Source organism: Falco punctatus, assembly GCF_963210335.1.
Source record: "Falco punctatus genome assembly, chromosome: 9".
NCBI classification, from domain to species: domain Eukaryota; kingdom Metazoa; phylum Chordata; class Aves; order Falconiformes; family Falconidae; genus Falco; species Falco punctatus.
The window spans coordinates 46,323,905-46,345,756 of record NC_137589.1 but is presented as its reverse complement, the minus strand read 5'-3'; the positions used below and the strand labels follow the sequence as shown (position 1 = coordinate 46,345,756).

The window sequence follows — 21,852 nt, the reverse complement described above, 5'->3', positions numbered from 1 at the left end:
CTCTCCCGGCGAGGCACCAAGGTGCAGAGCTCAGCACCGTCCCCATTTTAGCACAGAAGATTTATTACTTCAGCATTAAGTCTCCCATTTCTTGAACTCACCCAACAGATCTTATGTCAACTTTACATTCTTTCTAAAGTGCCTGCAGTGTTTATTCAGTCCACTGGTTTATTCTAGTTAAATATCTGTTTCAATTTGAGGCAAGTTCATTGCAGGTTCCTATTTCCCCACTGCAGAGCTTTAGGATAAAAAACTCACTTGATAGCTGAGTAAATGACACTGATAAAGAGCTTTAGTTGGCCTGTGAAGCAGCTGAGAGAGATGGAGCAGAAAACTCTGAGCTAAAGATGTTCATCTGTTACGTATTTGTTGGTACTGTTCTGGCACAGACCCTGTGCCTCTGCTTTCCTATGGCTTGAACCAAGTGCCAGTCTGGGTATGCTGAAAAAAAAAAAAAAAAAAAAAAGCCAAACATTTCTTAATTGTAGCTGGGATTGCTGCTGGGAAAAGTGGCTCGTTTACTTCTGAGGGCTCAGCATGAGCTGCAAGACCCCTGGGATATTTCAAATGGAAAACATATCTGTGCTGCCTCCCAAATGGAGGAAGAATAAACTGCCAAGGCTGAAAACACGGGCTCTTTCATGGGACCCAGAAGGTTCCTTTGTATGTGATTGATTCTCCTGCACAGATATTTCGAGATATTTTTCTGGCTTTTAAGTTAAGGAAGAAAAAAGACACCAAACTCAGTGTTCTGGAAGGATTTTAAATTAGCACAGCCCTTCAGCTGTGTGCTTTGTGGTGCTGCCTGAGATTCCTCCTGAGAGGTAAACCCCTGTGGTCCATGTGCAGCGAAAGGATGGCAAAACAACCACGGACCCTCCTAAGGACTTTGGGAAAGGTTTGGTTTCCTTCTTGTGAGCTTCTATGAGGCCATTTATAACAGAGCTTTGTGGGTGTGGATGTGTGTTCACTTGGGGTCTGAGCCAATTGAACTCAGTGGGAGTCCTTTGAAAGCCCTCTCCTATGCCCTGAGCAGGCTCTGGACTCGGCTTGTACTGAGAATATTCATGGGGAAGGATTTACTTGAAGGAATGTTTTGTGGAAGGAGCAGATTTTCAGAGCGTGTTGATAGAAAGTGATTACCGACCTCATAAATAAGAGCATTTGCACTGGCAGGGGTGAATTAAGTGAGGAGTACATTAGAAGCGCGGGTCATCCAAAGCCAAAACCCAAGGAAGAGAGTCTTTTAACTCTGAGAAATTGCTCATATGCTATCAATCCTTCCAGATACTTCAACTTACAATTGCATTGCCTGGGCGAGCTGCTTGCAACATGAAGTGATGTGGCAGGAGGGAGCACAGCCTGTGTAGCCTGCGAGGTACCGGGATTTTTTGCACATAGGGGTAAATATTAAAGCTCTGCAGGTGCTGGAAGAGTGGGAGCAGTTAGGGAAGTCCCTGCTTCAGCGTGACGCTACCCAGGAGGTGGGGAAGGACCCAGCCAGGGCACCCCAGGGACGGGGCCCTGCTCCTGCACTGAGCTGCTTCAGCTGCTCACGCTGTTTGATTGCTCTCCTGGCCTTCCCTTCGCATCAGCTGTGCCAAACATTGAGTGGAACCATCTGATAAAAGCTGGAAGTGTATCAAAGATGTGATTTGAACACAGTAATTTAGTCCTCATCTGCAGTCCAGAATCACCATCTGCTCAACGTGTCCTGCCCTGGTTCTTCACCGTGCAGTGAGGACCGTGTACAGCATCCCCAAGCTTTGTCTTTTGCTCCAGTTATAAAACGAGCCCAGAAACCTGGTTCTGCTCTCACTCTGGTGTAAGTTTCTGGAATTGTACTGATTGAGTTGTTGCACAGCTCATGGAAATATCAGAAAATGATCAGGGCCCAGGGGGGATTGGTTTATGGGGAAGAAATATAGCCTGGATGTATAGCTTGGCTCAGAGAGGTGAGTTAGAGAAGTGGACATGATAGCAGCCTGGAAAGTTTTCAAGGGTGTGAACAGGGAGGACTGAGATGAAATACGTGGGATGGCACAAGGAGGTATGACTAGGAGCAAAGGAATGATATGGAAGAGGGAAGGACTGTGCATTACAAGGTGAGTGAGAGCAGCCCATGGCCCAGTTTCACATTGTTCCCATGAAAAACTGGAAAATATGGCTTTTTAATTTGACTAATTGCTTCATTTATTTTGTTGAAGTACCATTAAACATGACCGGGTTTTGCCAGCTGGTTTTGGGACTTTCAGAGCAATCATAGACAGGTTTTGTGCATTATCCCTCTACACAGCATCACGTGTTGTGGAGTTTTGGGAGCTTAAGGGTCCTCTCTCAGAAAAAGTGAATATAGATATGAAACCAGGGCATATGCAAAAGATACTGTTTTTTCCACAATAATTTGGTAAGAAGACAGCGTCCATACTCTGAAGATTTTAGTCTTCAACATGTGTGACTGGGATCTCATCTATTTTTCATCTTTGACTGCACAAATCTCTATTGGCACATAAAAAGAACTATCTGAGAATGGCTATATTTTATGTTAGCCGAGAGTTATTCATTAAAAAACCCTCTGCATATTCTTACATCATGCCCTGGAAAGCTATTCCTAATTAGGGACAGATGAATCAATTCAGATAAAATTAAATCCTGTTTCAACTTTTGCCCCAGTTTCCAAGTGACTCCTTTCCTGCAGTTTGCAGAAGCCTGCCCGGAGTGCTCGCCTTGTTTTTCTCATGGCTTAGGTTGTGTTTCGGTGGCTCGGGTTTGCAGGCTCAGGCCCTGGCTTCTTTGGAAATACAGGCACTGGGATGCTTTCTGTCCTGCTTAAATGAAAGCAAAATGAAGAGCTGTGCATACTTCTTAGCAAGGAAACCTCAGACTGGATAAGCCTCAAGGGGTCGTGAATATAAACCAAAGCTTTACTTTGCTGGAAAAAAAAAAAAAAAAAAAAGGAAAAAAAACCCCAGCAATTTACATTAATCAAAAACCTCTTAAGAGATTTCCAACCCAGTTTTTACACTCAAGGAGCTTTGCAGACAAAGGATTCCCACTGGCTGGGTCTCTGCTAGGTCGCGGTCTCTGCTAGCATCTCCCTTCTGCCTCAGCAGAGCAGCCGGAGCGTCTAAGGGCAGAAGGCAGCACCGCGCTGGTGGGACAGGATCTCCCGCTGGTCCCCACCAACGCACCTCGCTCGGTGGTTTCTTCATCAAATCTAATCACCTGTGGTCAAAGGAGCGTGTGCCTATAGAATGACATCCAAGGGAAAACTTGGCGTGTCAACATAAGTACATTTACTGCTGATTTATAATCAGGCATGTAAGCGGAAAATCAGGTTTGCAGTGTTCGAGCAGACACCAGCATTTTTTCCCTTAGCCAAGCTGAACCCCCAGGCTTTCTGAAATTCATTTATCACCGTGCTCCCAATCTCCTTGGGAGCAGTTCTGCAGCAAGCGGAGGATCATTTTGTGTTCCACAAACTTTCTTCACCTGCTGCTGAATCCAGGGAAAGCTTCTCTAGTCACTTCCCTGACCAGGATTTGCTCTTCCACAAATCTGTCGATAAAATATCAACAGCAGGTTTTTTTCCTTTTGGACAGAGGGTTGAGAAGTCCTCATGAACAACGAGCGTAGGTGACAGTCCCATGGCAAATCTGTGCTTGAGTCAGGCTTCGAGTTTTACAAGCCGCTTTCCAACACGTTCATTTTCTAACAGGGAAAACTTGATATTTTTCCCAGAAAAACATATGCAAATCTCATTTCTCTGTTTCTTGCTAAAACATTTATTTTTGCTGCATCATCCTCCTCAGAGCGTTAGCAGCTTGGATGTTTTCTGGGACAGAAAGGTAAAGATTCCGAAGAAGAACATAGATATGTATACATCCTGACGCACATGTCAGCCAACTCTTGACTAGTGTGTTGTTCACAACCAGGATGACTCACAAGCTCAGCTGGCTGACATATTTCCTGCCCAGGCATCATCCCTGCCTGTGGTTATGGGGACAGCCCCCTGGGATGAGACTCTCATGGTTTTGGGGGCCTTTCCATTGTTTTTGCCATTGGCTGAAATTTCCAGCTGAGGAAGACATCAATTTCTCAATTCCCATTGCTCTCCTCTCCAGGCTGAGCAGAAAAGCCCTTCCCACCCTCAGAAAACAACGCCCCTCCCTCTGCACCATGGCAGGATTTTGCTCCCCAGGGCACAGCCGTGAGTGACACCTCCATCCCCAGCCACATTTTGGCTCCGGGCACCAGAAAGCATTTCCCAAGGGCTGGGGGCTGCCTGGCTGCTGCAGACCACAAAACCCTTTGGGGGGATCTCTGTCACTAGCTTGCATGAACCCCCCCGACCTATTTCTCCTACAGACCCCAAGCAGCCCACCCCACGACACCCTGTTTTCCATCATGGGTGCATCACCGCAGGCGAGAAGCCAGGCAGGGCGGTGGGGGAGTGCTGCCACAGCAGTCATTGGGTGCTGATGAACCCCCAGGCTTTCCCACGGACTGACACATCATTGCCCATGGCTGTTTGAGACAAGACTGACAGCCTTCAAACTTATTTTGGAATCCGCCTCGCGAACATGTAAAGAACAAACCGCAGGAGGCTGCTGGGCTCTTCCTTGCAGGATTTGCAACTCCGCCGCCACGAGCCGAAGGGAAGGCGGTTCTGTTGTCGATGTGCAGGGAAGGGCCCAGAGATGTTGTAGGCAGCTTTTTACTTCTCATCTTGTTTGTAACATATGCTGTTTAGGTTCTGACTTCAGTGCCGGAGCTCTTCTTCCCCTCCAAATGGGGTCTGTTTTTCACAGGGAAAGCAAGAAGGCTTCAGCTACCATGAGCTCATGCCAAGCCTCCAAACAAATCTGTTTGAAGGTTCTCGGTCTGGTAATGATTAGTCCAAGATGGGGAGTGGGGAGAGAGAGAGAAAGGGGGAAAATCAAGATAAGAAAACCTTTCTTGCAGGAATATTGTATTGCAATTATTTAGGGTTTTATTTTATGAACTCGCTGGACTGTCACGGCATGTTCATCTCCGATTTGTCTGTGGTAAACAACATGCCTTTCAGCAAGGCAAGAAGGAATTGAAGCTTGTTTCAGGCTGTTGCCAATGTTTTCATTCTTGTGCATGGCCTTGAAGACCATCAGCAAAAACCCATTCCCTGGGCACGGTGCCGCAGCCAAGAGGCAGGAGGACTCCAACTCCACCAACCCAGGGCAAACAGGGCTTAAACAAGTTCCTGGGGCAGTGTCCAGCAAGTGGGCTGGAAGGGCTGTGGCTATGAATTAAATTGATTAGAATGTTTTCAAAACAGCCTCTACAAAATATCTTGGCTTCCTTATTGGTGAGTCAAGTGGAAGAGCACAAGGAACGTGTGGGAATGTGGTCACTACAACGGCATTTAATTCATTATGCTGATGCTTTTTTGCACGAAGAGCCTCCCATGAAAAGGAGTGCAGGGAGCTGGGATTCCTGCCGTGGCAGTTAACAGCTTTTTACATGACTGTGGGGAAGAAATCCAGCCTCCAGGTTCCTAGTTCAATCGGCTCCAGGAGAGGCATGGACACAGCTTGTTACCTGCACCTTCCCCTCTCACCGGCACCAGGGATGTGGGAATCGACTCCCAAGCACTGCTAAAGCCATCGGAGGGGATGGTTCAGCGCCAGGGCAGCATGCTGCAGCTCTGGGGCTGTTGCAGCCTGCTGTCTCAGATGCTACCAAGGCGAAGCTCAAAATTTCCATCCATCCCTCCAAGCTCTGCTCCCTCTTCAGGGGTCTGACACTCCATCTTTGCTCCGAGCCCCTTTACAAACCACTGCTTTAAAGAGTGGTTGAGAAAAGCTCCGAATAGCCTTTCTGGGTAGGTTTGCTGCTTTGCCAGGATGTCACCACCATGTGCCTTGTCCCCAGATCCCGGCGTCCTGCGGTGATGCTGAGGAGAGGCAGCAGACCATTTCCCTGCCATGCACAGAGGACACAGGGCTGCCCCTCCTGCACTCACACCCGGGCTGGTGCATCTGAGCGCTCAGGAGTAGAGTCTGGAAGGTGAATTTTGTCAGGTTCTCTTCAGAGAAAGCGAGTCTCATTCTGTGGGAGGCTTTGGGGCCATCCCCACTACCTGGGGGCCCTCCAGGGAGAATTTGCATGGAAAAGGAAAGTTCCTTTTCCTCCATCACTGCTTACAGCGGTGGGGAGCCCCTAGGGTGGAACAGAGAGGTGGGGAATACACAGGGTTAAAAGCAGCCCTGGCTTCAGTGGAAGCAGTTGCAAAACCCCCTTCGGCTCTGGTGGAGCAATTTTTCCACCACCACCACCAGTTCTTTCTTCCCAGAAAGGTGCCGGACATGATGGGAAGTTACAGTCAGAGTTGGGCAAATGGTGCAGATGTTTGATTATGAATATGTGCCGGTGTTTCTGTAGCAAATTCAGTCCTCCTGTGGCCATGCCTTGCAGCTTCGTTTTCATGAATACTCCAGGGAGCCAATTTAAAAAGCAGGTGTGTTCACCAAAGAAAATGACATTCTGGCTCTGCTGCTGGTCCTGTTAGCTGGGAAGTGGAAGGTAGGAGCAGGACACCTTTGAGAAAGGCATAGACCCATCAAGTCAGGGCAAAGCTATTATTTGTTGCAGCAGAGCCAGGATTTCACCTCTGGACTTGCTTCTGGCTCTTCCCCAACACACTCTGAAGAAGTCAGTTGTCCTATTTTTGGTTAAGGCTGTAGGCTCCCCCGACAAACAGGGGCTCTTTAATTTGGGTGCAGCACACTGGAAGTTGACCTGCAGGTGCAAAGAAAAATGTTAATAAACCTATTGTGTTGCTCCAGCAGAGAAACAGAAACAAAAGCTAAACCAGTAACAGTTTGGGAGGTTGCCTGGGAAAAAATTTTGCAGACCAGGGGTGTTTGCAGAAGCATTCTGAGTAATGTGAATGATTAAGAAATGGCAGTTGTCTTTCCTGAGACAACTCAGAAATAAATGCATAAACTAATGGGAGTTTGAGGAGAACTTTTAAATCATTTTCGCCATCACCTGCGCACTGTGCAGTGCCTTTGCTGTTTTTCATACCAGAGTCACTGGGAAAAGACTCTGTTAGTGTTGATGTTAAGATGCCACTGAAGGGGAATGAGGGTGTAAGAGGAAGGCACTGAGCAGCCGACACATTTATTCAGGATGAATAAGTCCCTTGTGGTAAACAGACCTCCCTAATCTCCCTCTCTCATGGTGTAACTACTCCGATGGTATCAGATCTTTGCTATAACCGGCAATTTTTCCTACCAATTACCCGCTGGTTACAGACCATCTCCCTCTGAAATAACAGGCAGGTCATTAATGTCAAATTCCAATAGGATGATAAGGGAATTTATTGCTGAGATGATCACTGAAGCCGGGGTGATGAATGGGCTCAGAAGGATTTTAGGGTATTATTTCCCAGCGTTCACCAGCCAGTTATCTCCTTCTCTCGGCACTTTGTGTCTGTAGCTGGTAGGCTGGCTCCTCTATGGCTTTTCAGTTTGCTTTTAGGGGGTTATTTCTGTACAAGGATGTGCACGTTTCTCCAGGCTCTATTTTTGTTACAGCTCTCCTTGTTCGGGAAACAAGACAATGACAATTAGATCCATCACAGGGATGATGCTTTTGATTGGGTTTGTTGTACTTGGCACTCTGTCAGCAGACAGGTCTATGATGAAAAAGGTGCACGTTTAAGGTACTTTAATCATTGCTGAAGTGCTGTGTAGTGTGTTAAAATGAGCTGCTTTTCTTTTGAAGCTGGCGAGGACATGCAGTTTGAAGATCAGCTCCCCACTGCTGTTCAGCTCCAAGATTTAGATTGTTTGGCTTCCTCTGCTAAAATGAGCTTTGCGACTTTATCTGAAGCTGTTTAATAGCAGAGATGGATCAAAGAGAAAGATTCTCAGCTGCAACCCAATAAATTTGGGGCACAGGCTGGTGGTAAAGCAGGTTGTCATCTGAAGGGCTGGTCCACTCCATGGTGCAGTTCTTGCTTTTTAACAATCCCAGCCATCAGGAGCAGAAAAATGTACAGCCACTTTCCTTCAGTCAGCCCAGTTTAGACCAGTGGCCAGCAGCAAGAAGCAAAACAGAATCAGGGAAATCCCTAAACTGCTATTTCTGCTGAAGAGGAAAAAGAATCTGATCTCTTTTAGCAGCCCTACTAAGCCTGAAAGCCTACCAGAAAACCCCTGCAGATCTTCACCCACAGTTTTTCTCTCCAATCCAAATTCTTTTTCTCATGAAGCTTCCTGTTGGATCCCTCTGCAGGAGTGATGTGCTGTACAAAGCAGTCGCTACCATCTTATACCAGCTCTAGCACAGACAGCCCCTAACAGTGGTGTGTGCATGCAGTGGAGCAATGGAAGAAAAATATAGCTGAGGATGCATGTTTATGGTATGTTTTTGCAAAACACATGATCTTTTCAAAATTTGAAACTGTACCCTAGCAGTGTCCTAACAAGGAAGGGCAGGGGGCACTTCCCACAGATTATAACCAGCTGGAAGATTTAACCCTGGCTGTTTTTCTCATTCCCAGCTCAGAAGTACAATCAGGGCTAACATGTCTTTTTGTGATTATAAACTGTGTGGATTTTTCTTTTGGGGCAGAGAAAGATAATTTCCCAATGGAAAGTGCTGCCCCTTTTCCTAGCTCTGACTTTGGCCAAGCATGGTGTTGACTGGTGCTCTGCATGCCAGAACAGCCAGGCCTTGCAGCTATGCCAAAGCTCAAGCTCGGGTTTATAGAATTGCTCAGAAGTTATCTGAAGTTATGGTGGGAAGGACCAGGAATTAGATGCGGCTTTTATTTTTAGCTATATTTTTGCTGCTTTCTGCTTTTGCCTCTGCAGGTGGGTAGGTAAGAAGTAGGGCAAGCCACGTTCAATGAAAAGCCCCCCAAGCTGCCTGAAGTCAAAACAATTCAGAAAGGAGAAAAGTCCATTTGGAAGAACCTTCATTTTTGAGTCCATTCATAAATCAAACCCCTCCCGTTCCAAAGAGTAAGGCAAATCGAAGCCTTCATCATTGAAGAAATAACTGCACCTCTGGGAACCTCCCCATGTGCTACAGGATCAAACGTAAAGCAATGAAATGGCATCTCAGCATTTTTCCCATCAGAAACCCACCCCAGGTCCTGGGATTGCTGAAGGGAGCCACCACCATCAAGGTCCGGTGGTTTTTACCTCCCACCTGGTCACTGGGTGATTTTGGCTGAGTCAATTCATCTCTATATGCTCATGTTTTTCCTCTATAAAGTAGACATCTCCATCTCCTGTGGCTCTGCTCTGCATGACAGGCAGTGGGAGGATGCTGCTCTGCCAGGTTCAGCAGGACTCTGCTGAAACACAGGATACTGATGTTTAGAGATCGTTAGTCTGATCTAGGTGGGGCTCATCTATAATATCTCACAGAGAGAAAAGTCCAAGGTGTTTAGAAGCAAGAACCGTTGCTACATTTATATCAAGATGCAGTTCATACTATATTTAAAATTGACCAGAGGGCAAATGTTTGATCTGCGTTCAGGCTTTCCCCACTTTATCCTGAAGATAGTCACATTTGGGGATCTGAAGTCTGGATCTAATATATAGCACAGTATTAATAGATTTTGGAAAGAGTTGCTACAAGCTATTACTGAGGCAAAGTAAAAGAAATCAGATGTTTATATACAATTATGTTGTTGTGCAGATTGGTGGCCAGGAGAGAGCAGAGGCAGTAAAAAGGAAAAGTGCCTTTTTGCATTTGGCGATGGCGTCGAGATGGACAGATAAGGAGAGGAAGGCACTTGAGAGGGGCTCAGGTTTTCCTAACATCCCTCTGCAGAGCAGTACAGGGGAGAAACAAGTCCCAGACCCGCTGACTCCCTCTCTGTGAAGGCAAAAGGGCTTTCCCTGCCCGTGGTACCTCCACCGAGCACCAAGCCATGGGTGGATGTGCACCATCAGAGTGTGAGGCCAAGCCTTCACCCTGCCCACGGTGACAGCAGTGCCCCGTCGATGGCACAGGTGGCAGACCCTGCTCGGCTCGGGCCAGCACCCAGAGGGGTTGCTTTGTTCTGCATTGGCTGCAGCAGCAATAAAGCAGTTTTCAGAGAAGTTGCTCCACTTCTCCTTTAATCATCTGGCACTATAGCACAGCCTGCAGACACTGGGATTTCCAGCAAATCAAAGAAGGTGGTTCATCTCCACCTTGACCCTGGGGCTGGCAATACCTCCGTGGCCAAATTTCACTCTGAAACACGTGCATGTGTACACAGCATCATGCTTTTGTTTGCTCCATCCGAACCCTCCAGCAGAGGTTCCCCAGGCCCCTGCGATGCTGAGCCAGCCTGCATCAGTGGTGCTGGCCCCTGTGCTGGGGCACTGCCTCGTGGCACCCGAGCCCCACGAGAGAGCTGCCTGCGCCCCTCGGGACAGCAGCACTGGTGTCACCCAGCAGACAGGGAGACACCACGGCCCGCAGCCACCCTGGGGGCCTGTCCCAGCAGGAGCTTGCTCCTCTCTGCACTCATGGGCTGTGAAAAAAATTCCACCAGCATCCCCAGGAAAGTTCCCATCACCAGCGCCCCAGCCATCCACGCGGCCCGTGGGAGGATAAAGGCAGAAAGAGGGAGAGGGCAGAGAGAGATAAACAATTTCCTACACAGTTGTGGCTTGAGCCCATCTTACAAGAAACACATGGTCCCTGACACAATATTTAGCTCTACTCTAACATGGTCCATTTGGAGGCTGGTGGCTGTGTGGAGAGCTGTAGTAGAACATTCTTTGCTGCTAACACATACATAGAAAAACCCACCCTTAGTAATAATAATTGTGGTTAACTCCATAAAGGCTGGAGAACAGGATGGCAGAGAGCTTCGTCCGGAGCAGGGATCTGCTTCAGCATCTTGGCAGGCTGAGCAAACCCCCAGCTCCGCTGATCTGAAACTTTGAAACCACCTGATAAGTGGTGACCCCTTGGCTTTGCCCCATTAGACCCAGAGGAGAGGAGCCAGGTTCTTTGGGGGCTGGATTTTTTCCTTCAGCGTGCTGTTTCTCTGCTCAGAAAACGGTCCTGGGGAGGATCGCTATGTTAAGCCAAAGAAAAAGCCTTTTTTAAAAATGTATTTTTTAGTATTTTTTTTATTCAACATTTCTGCTCATTAGCTCAGGAACTTACAGTTGGAGTTGTCACTAGGCTCCTCCTGCCAACATTTTGCAGGGCTTTGCGGGAGTTACATCATTTGGCCTCAGAGGACCAGCTAAGTGGAAACACATTTGTGTTCGCTCATGTTGCTCGGACTCCTTTTCGCTCGCTCCCCCGTTTCACGGGTGCAGAGCATGAGGTCAGGCAGCTCTCGGAGCACGGGGCCCCGCACCGGGGCATGCACTCCCTGGCAGCTCACGTCCCACGGCCACCAGCTTCCCCCAGAACATCCCAAATCCTCCTGCAACATGTCCAGATCACCTCTGCCCTAGTGCCGGGCAAAAGCGTGAAAGCTCATCCTGGCTAACCCCGGCAGGCACTAATCCCTTCTGCCTCCTTATGTTCTCCCTCGAATTTCTCCTGGACCTGCGTCCTTCCCTCCTAGCTCGCTCCAAGCCAGCGTGACCCCATGCTCAGCACTCTCTGCTCTCTGCTCTTCCCACTCTTTTACTTTCTGCTCTGGAATGGAGGGTCTGGTTTACCCAGACAAAATGACTCCTTTTTCTGCCATTTCTCCAGGAATTGTTCCTTCCCAATTAATATCAGTGGGGAAATGAATCTAGTGTGGTTCATCACTCTAGTCCTCATTCTCAAGGGCAGGAGGAGAAAAAAAGGGGCTAGATGGTCGTTGTTTGTTTCTTTAAATACCCTACACTGAAGTGTTTTGTAAAAGGACTGAAGGAAAGGGAAGTTCAGAAAGATTTTTTACATCTCCTCCTCCCCTTTCACTGCTGGAAAGTCCAAACGGAGGGGTTTCATTTACAGTTTAACACCGGCACAACTTTCATCTTGCTGCCTGGGAGCAGAAAGTGAGGTGCTTCTCAGCACTCAGGGTGCCTGCTGCTGGGAGTAGGGGAGTTAACGCCATCTCATGCACTAGGAAGAGTCTTTCCAGAATAGATGGCTAAAATTAACGATGGTCCAATTCCACATGGTAGGAAACGTCTCTTGGCTGTGCTCGTGGTGCCTGCAATCCAGGGAGAAAAGCCTGTGGTGGTGAAAGCCTGTCTGCTGGAAGTCAAAGCAAACCATGAGTTGTTACAGCAGAGATCATCGCGTTTCTGAGCTTGCAAGTTCATCTCAGGTCCTGGAATAGCCCCATTCTTGAGCCCATAAACCATGTCCATGTGGACCCAGTCATTACCCAGCTGCGCTTCCTCTGCCCGGTCAGAGGATGACCGTTTCCATCTCAGAGGATGCTAGTTCCCCACACATGGTGGCTCTGCTTCTGCCACTGTTCACAGCTCAGGAAAAAGGGGCACCAGCTGCCCTGGCTGCAGCAGCAGCTGCTCAGCACCACCGGCCACCTCCACCCCAAACCGTAGGGTCGTAGATTATCTTGAGTTGGAAGGGACCCGAAAGGATCATTGAGTCCAACTCCCTGCTCCTCACAGCACTACCAGTAATCCTGATTTCCAGCATTTCCCTCCCAAACACCACACAGAACCAGAGAAAGGGAAATTATTTTTGCAAGAAGCATTGCAGCCTCCAGCTTTTGGAATGTACAGAAGACCAGTAGCCCATCGGTGATGTCCCAGGCTAAAGCAAACCACTGCGTGCGCAGGGCAATCCCTCCCATCCTCAGCATGCGACTCTTCCATCCTTGTCGTGGCCTCGGCTGCCCAACATTGCCTGAGAAACAGGGAAAGGCAGCAAAGGCAATCCCAGCTAGCATGAGCAACGGGGGAGCTGCAGGAAGCAATGATGGCTTTCTCCGGTGCAGCCATGGTATTTGCATTTGCCGGGTTTACATCATGGGAGAGCTCCTCTGCTAAAGCCATTCCTCAGCGAAGCACGGTATTTGCATTTCTGGCCTGTCATATGGATTTTCCACTCTCTTAGTGCCGGGACACCCCAGGGGCCCAGAGCTTGTGCAGGGCAGGTTTCCATGGGAGCCCCAGGGCTGTCTGCCACTCCTGAACAGCTAAAATGAATGTGTTAACACCTTCACCTTGAGTGCCACAACTTGGGCACCTTGAGCAAATCCCCACCCAGACTATGTGCTTGCTCCTTTACATTCATCGGGCCATTACAAACTGAACTTAAACGGTCTGCTAATGCTTGTTTGTTCAAAAGAAAAATCAAGAAGAACTGAAAACACAACCAACACCAGCCCAGTCCTGATATAACCAAAGGCAAATGAAATCCGGTAGAAGAAAATTTATTAATGAAGGAGCCTGAAACATTTCTGACCACGATGGGTCTGTGGAGTGGTCCTACCTACAGTGGCTTCATTTGCTCCTCTATTAGTCTATTAACCAAACTACAAGGGTGGGTGGCACCCAGCCACACCTGCAATAACTCTCTATCTTGTGTGTTGCTGGCACTTTTCTAACAGCCCTCAAACCCAAGGAGAAGAGGGGCAATAAAGCAGAAAGTGAGGGTCCCCACCAACAGGCTGGAATGGATTTTAGTTGCAGAAAGGTGCTTGTGACCCTGTTGCAGGGTGCCTGGCTGGCAGCGATTCCTGCTCTGCTCGTGCCTCAGCCTGCCCGGGAAGGGGACCTGCAGAAAGCCAGAGGTGATCTGAAGCTTCCCCACCAGTCTGCGTGTCAGCATGCGATCCCAGCTGCTCCCCTCCTGGGTACCACAAGGAGCTGCTAACAAATAAATCATTATTTATAATAATAACACAGGCAAGAAGCTGTCCTTTTGGAGGCCACTGCAGTGGAGCTCCCTGACACCCCGGTCATCGGCTTGTCACAGGAAACTTTTTGAAAGGAGATGAGTTTGAGCAGCCTTCACCAACACAAGCAACCCCTCTCCCTGCAGCTGCTTCACGCCAGCACATCAACACCAGACTTTCCTCTGGGCTGGGGAGTCACTGATGATTTTAAAGTAAATTTGTAGCCGTATTTCATTTTTTATTTACATTGACATTTAGTCATGAGAAAGCAATTTCTTCAGAGAATGCTCTGAGCTGCTTTTTCTCCTGTGTGGGTTTGTCTCAGAGGATGTGGTGCGGGCATGGCTGCAATGACTCACGGCTACGTGAGCCCCACGGGAGGCGGAGGAGCCCAGGGAGAGGAGCCTGGTGCAGTGGGGCTGGCACGTGGCAGCAGGGCTGACACGTATCCTCATCGATGAGAAAGCAGCTACTCGGCTCTCATCCTTCTCCCTGGCTCCCTGGCCCTCTCTGCCTTTGAACATGGTGTGAGAAGAAGAGCTTTTGATTAAAAATGTCAGGGGCTTATTTGCTCAGCCTGATATGATCAGATCCTAAAATCAAGATGTTAATTACTCCCATGCATCTGATCAAACAGCCAAAGCTGCTCACCTAGCCAGGGATAACCTTCTTCAGCAAAGCAGAGTCAGCTGCCGAAGGTAAATGATGGGCCTCTTTCCCTGCACAGTAAATGCTGTCGAAATGTTTCTTCATCCTGGATGACATCCACCGGTGGCACTACAGGGCTGGCAACATTGGTGTCATGGCTGGCTTTTGAGCTTGGGTTTGCCTTGGTCTCCCTATGTGGTTTCCTTCACATTTCTGTTTTTCTGGCTCAAGTTATCTTCCAAGAGCAAGAAAACTGGTGTGGTGGCACTGGCATTTGCACTGCCAGTGGTGTGAGGATCTGCCATAGCCGTGACCTGGAAAGCTGGAGTTTCTCACAAACGGGGCAGAGCTCTGGGTTCCCTTGTGAGCTCTTACACAGACCTGTGGGTTGACCTCAAATAAGTCACTTCCATGGCTGAGTCGGTGATGCTCTGAAGGGTTTGCTCACAGGGAAGGGTGGGAGCAAATGAGAATTAGCAAACTGAAGCCTTGCTTTGGTTCTGCTGCAGATGCTTTGCTGTCCCTGCCCTTCCCAAGAGGGGTCTCTGCAAGCTTGAAATATCCATATCTTGCCCAGCTCCAAGAGAAAATTTACATGTAGATACCTTTTCCCGCAACAATCACTCCATCCCTGCAGAAGCTGGAAGCCCTATGGACACTAGGCAGGGTACAGAGTGCTCCCGTGATCTCTCCCTGGGGAAGATCTCATGCTCTTGACTGAAAATCCTTGCTGCTTTCTGCGCCTGGGGCCACATCCCGGGGCTGGGGCTGACCACCCCATCTGGGAGTGACCACAGCCTCAGCCGATGCTGCAGGAGGGCAATGCTGACGATGCCATCCTTGCTTGCTGGGAATTCAGCCCATCACCATCAGCCCCTTGGCACCCTCCAGCCGAGTCAGCCCATTTTTCAAGCATCCATCTCCTCCATCAGCGCTGCCCCCTGACTTCAGCCCAGTAAGATGTGAGGAGTGCCTGGTGGGTGGAAACATGACATTCCCAGACACATTGGTTTAGCGTCTGGCTGTGGCAGCTTATCATCCAGTCGGTTGTGTGGGTGAGCCCTGCTCCCTCCTCCTTGTGTCCCAGCACCTCCCCAGGGCCATTCCCCTAGTGAGGAGGGGTAAGACCAGTAAGACCAGCAAGACTAGCCAGCTTTAGCTCAGGCTGTGCCTTATCAGCCAGGCATTCGGAGAGGACCTCCCAAAAGCCAGTGATCCTTCCACAAGAAAGGAAGTCCCTGTCCCACCAGCTCCCATGGGAATGCCTGATTCCACCAGTGATGGGAGGATAGGACCTGCAAAAGGCTGCGCTCCAGCAGGACAGGCTCTGCGGAGGCTCAGACCTGGGTGTTCCCAGCTCAGGGAGCACGGACTGGGAATTACAACTGGGAATTGCAACCAGTTGCCCCTACTCACACTGCAGCTTTGCCCCTTAGCTCCAGCAAACCTGCACATGGTTAGGGTCTGAGTCAGCACAGACGGATGCAGAGAGGGGACAGGGATCCCTGCACCCCGTCGCAGGCTCAGCACCTACATCCTCCACGGGAGCAGCAGTGGGAAGGGCAGGTTAACACCCCAAGGACGCATCCTGCAACATGCTGAGCCCAGGCCGTTCTTGAGAGCCTGGAGACAAGCGGAGAGAAAGAAAACATCTTCCTCATGGCCGCTCATGGCAAGAGGGCTGCCTGCCCAGGGCCCCGGGGAGCGGGACCCCAGCACCGCCGGCCCCCCGCGCCCCCGCGGCGCTGCCTCGCCGGTGCCCGCAGCCCGCTGCCTGGGCGCTGCTGCGGGGCTCCGGGAGCTCGGAAAACGCAAGCGTTAGCACCATCTAGTGATGCTGCCGTCCTTTCAGCTGCCCGGGCAGGCTCTGAGCCAACCGGCCCCAAAAACCCCGTGCTAGTCGGGCTGGGTGCTGGCGTGCGGGGCTGGGTGCTGTGCGCGGCATTGCTGCCCCGGGGAGGGAGTAAGGGAGTGTCAGAGCCAAGGAAAGTAGGGAATCCCGTCCCGGGGGGAGATCCCTGGTAATGCAAACCCTCCAGACCCTGCTCACTAACCATGCTGCAGCACTTGGTCCATCGTTGCAGACGATGCTCGCTCTATCGCACCAGCCTCAGGCACAGCCCTGCCTGGGAGCACATCGCAGGGATCCACTGTCCCTTGTGCAGCTCTGCAGAGTGCTGCTCCGGCTGCACACTATGCACGTCCTGGGGTATGCAAGTTACATTGGTCCCTGAAAGTGCAGAGGATACAGGGATCAGCAGGATCCTGCCTGGGCTCATGAGACACGATGGCACTTGCTGGGAAGGGTCTTGGGGTAGCAGGTACTGTTCTTACAGATCCATTTCCCAGAACCATGTGAATTTGTAAGAGTCTCAGCTTTCATTTAATAGTACTTACTTGAAACGCTAGGAAAATATGAGCTAAGAGGGTGGCAGGGCTTCAGAAATGTGGAAAGCCAAGTGAGAGATGTATCGCAGATACTGTATTTTAAAGATGGGTGGTAAAAGGACAATTCAAATTAGTGAAAGTTTTCAAGGTATCGAGTGAAAACACAGCTGGTTCCATACTGAAAGCAAAATGTTTAAAAGTCAGGGGGGTAGCCCAGAAAATCAACCCTGCTGAGGACAGACACCTCTGAAACCAGGGCATCTCCAGGCCAGCTTTGCAGAACAGCACTGTGAGTGATGAAATGCCACCAAAAGCCTGCTCTGCTCCCTCGCAGGGTGGGAGCTGTTGATTTGTTTTCTTTTAAAGTTAGAGCTTTCAAGATAAACCTCCTGGTTTCTGGTACCAGACTGCAATCAGAAATGGTGCGTTTTGCTAACAAAGCCTATCTTGACAGCCTCTGAACCCAGCACAAAATATTAATCATATTCTAGCTGTTTGCCCGGTTCCAACTGAAAACATCCCAAGCACCTTGTCCCAGAACAGCTGATACCTAAAGCCCAACAGGGGATGGGCAGGCAATTTGCGGAGCATGGCAATAGCATGGATCACTGCAGTTATAATAACAGCAAGCATTTGGGAAGGGATTTTCCATCTCACTCTTCAGGGCTTAGGTTGATCTGTTGCTATTAAAGACCAGGATAAGATTTAATATGGGCAGGCACACCCACTGCTGCCAGAGTCCTCCACCTGCCTCCAGAGCAGCAGTATCTGGCTGCTGTAAGAGGTGCAGATGGCCCTCAGGTCTCATTTAACCTGGAATTTCCTATGGGTCCTCCCTGAGCATGGTTTGAACGTGTCACACAGACCTACCTGCGGAACATCAGCCCATTTTCAGGTTGCATCTGATGCTTTCTGCATCTCACTTTTGCTGGTGCCTCTGCAAGATTCAAGGCCTTTGTCCCTGTCAACAAGAGAGCAGCTGCAAAGCCCCGGTGATTTCCGCTCCCCGGGGGGGGTTGGCGTCCCCAGCAGCACAATGCTCGGTAGGGAATAGCTCTGTTCAGAGCCAAACCCATGAAGGCAGAAGGTGATGGGGAGAGGAGGGCTCCCCCAGAGCCCAGGGCTCCTGCTCACGCCTCCGAAGCCTGAGCGATGCTTTGCCAGCTCAACTCCCTTTTTTTAAGGTATACACAGTGTGTTCCCAGGCTGGGCTGACAACCAGTTTCCCCTGTGTCCAGGGCCCCGCTGGCCCTTTCCTAGGTGAGCTAAGCAAGCACAAATGTCCTCCCTAAACAACAACAGAGAGGAGACAGCTGGATTCAAATGTGCAGCTCTTGTGCAGGCTCCCTTTCAAATGAGTCATAAAAGTTCCTTGGCAGCTGCCTCTGTATATCTAACTGGGATCAGGTTAGGGGCAATGTGGATAGCTGAGGATGGAAAATATGTGTCAAATTTACTCTTCTGTCCCACTGCTGATCCAAAGGCTTGGGAATACTCCTGCTGTCCTGCTGGAGCCCTCTGCTACATGCCGGCTCCTTTCACTCTGGTCTGAGGTTTCTGGGGGCTTGTTCTCCTTCCCATTCCCTGCTGGAGGCTGTCCTTCCATCCTCTCCCATGTGTCCCTCTGTATTCCCCCCTTGAGTCCGAGGCAGAAGCATTGCCTTGCCTTGTTGGCAGGGCAAAGAGGCAGCCACAGTGCTGGGGGAAGGGGGGGACAGCAGGCAGCAGCCTGGGATGCCCCGGGCACTCAGCATGACTCACATTGTCCAGCTGTGAGGACTGAGGCTTTTCCATCTCTTTTTTGTCTTAAAGCAGCAGCAGCTGGCGAACAGTCCCATCCCCTCTTGGCAGGCAGGCGGGGAGCAGCAGCACCCTCCTGCCCCACTCGCTGCTTAGCAGAGAGACCTAGCAGAGCTCTCGCCTGTGCAAAGCACGGTAATTCCCCCAGACCTTCTCTCTGGTGCAAACCCATCAGAGTGGCTGCATGTTAGGCCAGGTTGACATTAATCGATGAGTCCTGCCGCTTATCCGCTCAGTGATTATTGCATCAGAAACTAGATGTGCACATCTCCAGTGCAGTTGTGCTTGAGTCAGTGGAAGGCAAACTCAGGGAAAAATGCTCTGTGTCTTCTCTAAGTGTTGTTTTAGCTTGAAAAAAGTGGCAGGGTCCGGAGGAAGCACCATGTTTCACAGCACATGAGGTGCAGCTTGAACACAGTGCCCAGCGCCTTGCCTTGTGCAGCAGTGCAGCTGGATGAGAGCATCTCCCTGTCCTAAGTCTGGGAGTCTCAGTGTTCGCCCCACACACCTTTTCCCCGCAGACCTACAGCAAAGGGAGGAAGGACCAGCATAAAGCTCTTGGAAAGAACTTCCCAGAAAATGGAGACACTAAGTAGTCCCTGAAATCCTGACAGAAATGGAGCTCTTGGCAGAGTCCAGAGCCATGCTTTTTAGTAGATCTTATTTGGTTGAGAGAAAGAAAAGCCCCTCTAAGGAGCCTCTGCTTTCAAGGCAGAAAACAGCACCCTGGTTTGAACAGAGCCTGGAAGTAAGGAGTGAAATCCTACCAGAAACATGCTGAGAGGCTGCAAATTCCCTTCTGCACCCCTTACCCTTCCCCTCATCATGGCATCTCAGCTGTCAGTCCCACTGCCAGCCACCAAACACGGCTGTCCATCTGCTTGCCTCCCACTCACCCCCAGCCCTCCTTCCAAACATGAGCCATGATAAAAGAAACCCTGGAAAGCCCCTCTACAGCACCCGCTGCCGCTGGGCACATCCCTCCTGGCATCACCATCAGTCAGCCAGACACTCTCCAGGCCTGTGGCCAAAAAGCTGATCACTCTTCTTTTCTCAGCCATTTCTCTGCCTTAAGAAGACATTTAAAAAGGAAAAAGTGAGAAATGAGCAGAGAGTACTGGTACTGGGGCTGCACATACAGTCTCACAGGGCCAGATGTGTGATGCCTACCTGCCAAACTCCCTGCTGGCTTCTCCCCTCCACCTCTTGGTGGCCACTTCAGGGGCTTCTCGGGCTGGGAGCCTGCCACACTTTCTACTTTTTCCCTACAAGGGCTTTGAAAACCCCAGGAAAAGAAAAGCATGGGCTCTGCTTAAATGGTCCCACACTGGTAATCCCAAGCCATCACGTGGTGTCTTAAAGGATCTCACCTGGTCAAGCCAAGGAGGAACGGTGCTGGGGCTGCTCTTCACCAAACAGGGAATCACTTGGCGACTTCCCTGCTGTTTCATAGGGTGGTTCATCCCAGATCTGGGAGCTGGTACTTGGCTCACAGCAGCAATATCACAGCCCAACCCCATTCACAACTGCTTGTGTCCATACAGGACCCATTTCTATACTGGCCAGCAAGCAGCCAAGACCACAGAAGGATGTCTAAAAGGGAAGGATTTGCTTGGGCAGAGGGTAAGGGGCAGGAAAGGCTCATCCCAGCAGGGAGGACCCATGCAGATGCTCACTCCAGGGGAGGTTTGCAGAGCAAAGAGCTGGATGCTGGATGCTCCTGGCTCCGAGCCCAGCAGTGTGCCCCTGCCCGCGATAGGGGCAAGCCGATGCAACGTCTGCAGTTTGGCTAAGATGTCTTAGCTCTTCCACTGTTATTTTTGTAAGCATCGTCCTGATGGTGTGTGGTGTGATCACAAAAGGAACTTTGCCCTCTCTCTGCTCACACTTTTCCTAAGAAAATAAGTTTGGGTCTTTGCCAAAAAGCCAGAAGTGAAAAAACTTGTCTTTTAAAATTAAAATCTTCACTATTTTTGGTATTTGGAAGCTTTATAGAGGAAAACTTCAAATTGAAAATGCCTCCATAAAAATTCTGAAGTAGTATTTTAACAGAAAACTTACGTTGCTGAAACTTCTCATGGATTAAAAAAAATAATTAACTGAAGAACTATCTCAGCAGCGGTGCTGGTCCTGGAGCGCGTGGCACTCTCAACCTCCAGATACTCCCAGGGCTTGAACAGATGCTCAGCATTTATTTGGAAAGAGACACAGAACATCCACTTACAAGGAGAAGGACTGAAACAAATGCAGTTTTTTAGGACAGTAACCTCTAATGGATGGGAACTTCTCACAGGCAATGGGAGGTCACTGCTGGGGCAGGATATTGGGTAATGTGGACCATTGGTTTGATGTTTAATCTGCTCAGCAATTGTACTAGTCCTAAATTCCTAATACTTCACGGTGGAAATAGTTTTAGGTTAATATTCAAATGGGGAGTGATTGGCTCCATATTGTGATAATCTGTGTGATAAGGAGCTTGGAGCACTTCTCATCCCACTGGGTTAGTGGAGCCAACGCCGGGCTCTCCACTGCTCTTTGGGAGCTATTTAGAAATCATGGAAGTCAATAAATCTTTGAAGTTATTTTGGGCTGGAACCCAAGGAAGTTTAATCGGAAGCAGAGACTGATGGAGGCCTTTCCTGGAAGGCTGGTGTTGGGGCTAGGAACATAGACTCTAAAATATAGACAATTTTTATTATTGTTATACATTAATGTCTGTGCTTTAAAAAATATTTCAGGTGTACTTGGATGCGTCATTAGGTGCCTTGCACCAACAACAGGCAACGGCTATACATTTCAGAGCAGTTCAAAAGAAAATGAGAACTGGGCTTTGATGAAAATCTCCAAATAATTTAATTTACTTAAGCTAAATGTTCATGCAAAGTCTGCTGGATTGGATGGGCTTTGTGGATGGACAGCTGGGTGACTGGCAGTGGGCTCCTCCATCTCTGATGCCTTCAGGTGGTTTTGCCTTGGGAGAAAAACATCATGGTTTTTGGACTCTCTCCTGCAAATCTGCAAAACTGACTTACATATTTCCAAAGCCGCTGCTTTCCAGTGAGAAACAGCCCGCCAAGGTGAGGATCTGGGATGCTGCCTTACAGATGAGGTGTGCTGCCTGCATCCCAGCCCATCCAGCAAGGCATGCCCTGCTGCAGCCTCATCGCAGCCCTGCTCAAGGCTCCAATGATGCCCGA

General features: G+C 49.6%; 1 long non-coding RNA gene across 1 annotated transcript in view; it reads right to left on the bottom strand.

Annotated features, from left to right (window-relative positions):
- Window positions 1-2,937: 2,937 nt before the first annotated feature.
- The window catches only part of LOC308069103, a 30,333-nt gene continuing 11,418 nt past the window's right edge, over window positions 2,938-21,852 (bottom strand). Inside the window, exon 2 of the long non-coding RNA XR_013930288.1 lies at window positions 2,938-21,626. This is a non-coding gene — a long non-coding RNA (uncharacterized lncRNA). The remainder of the gene's footprint in view (window positions 21,627-21,852) is intronic.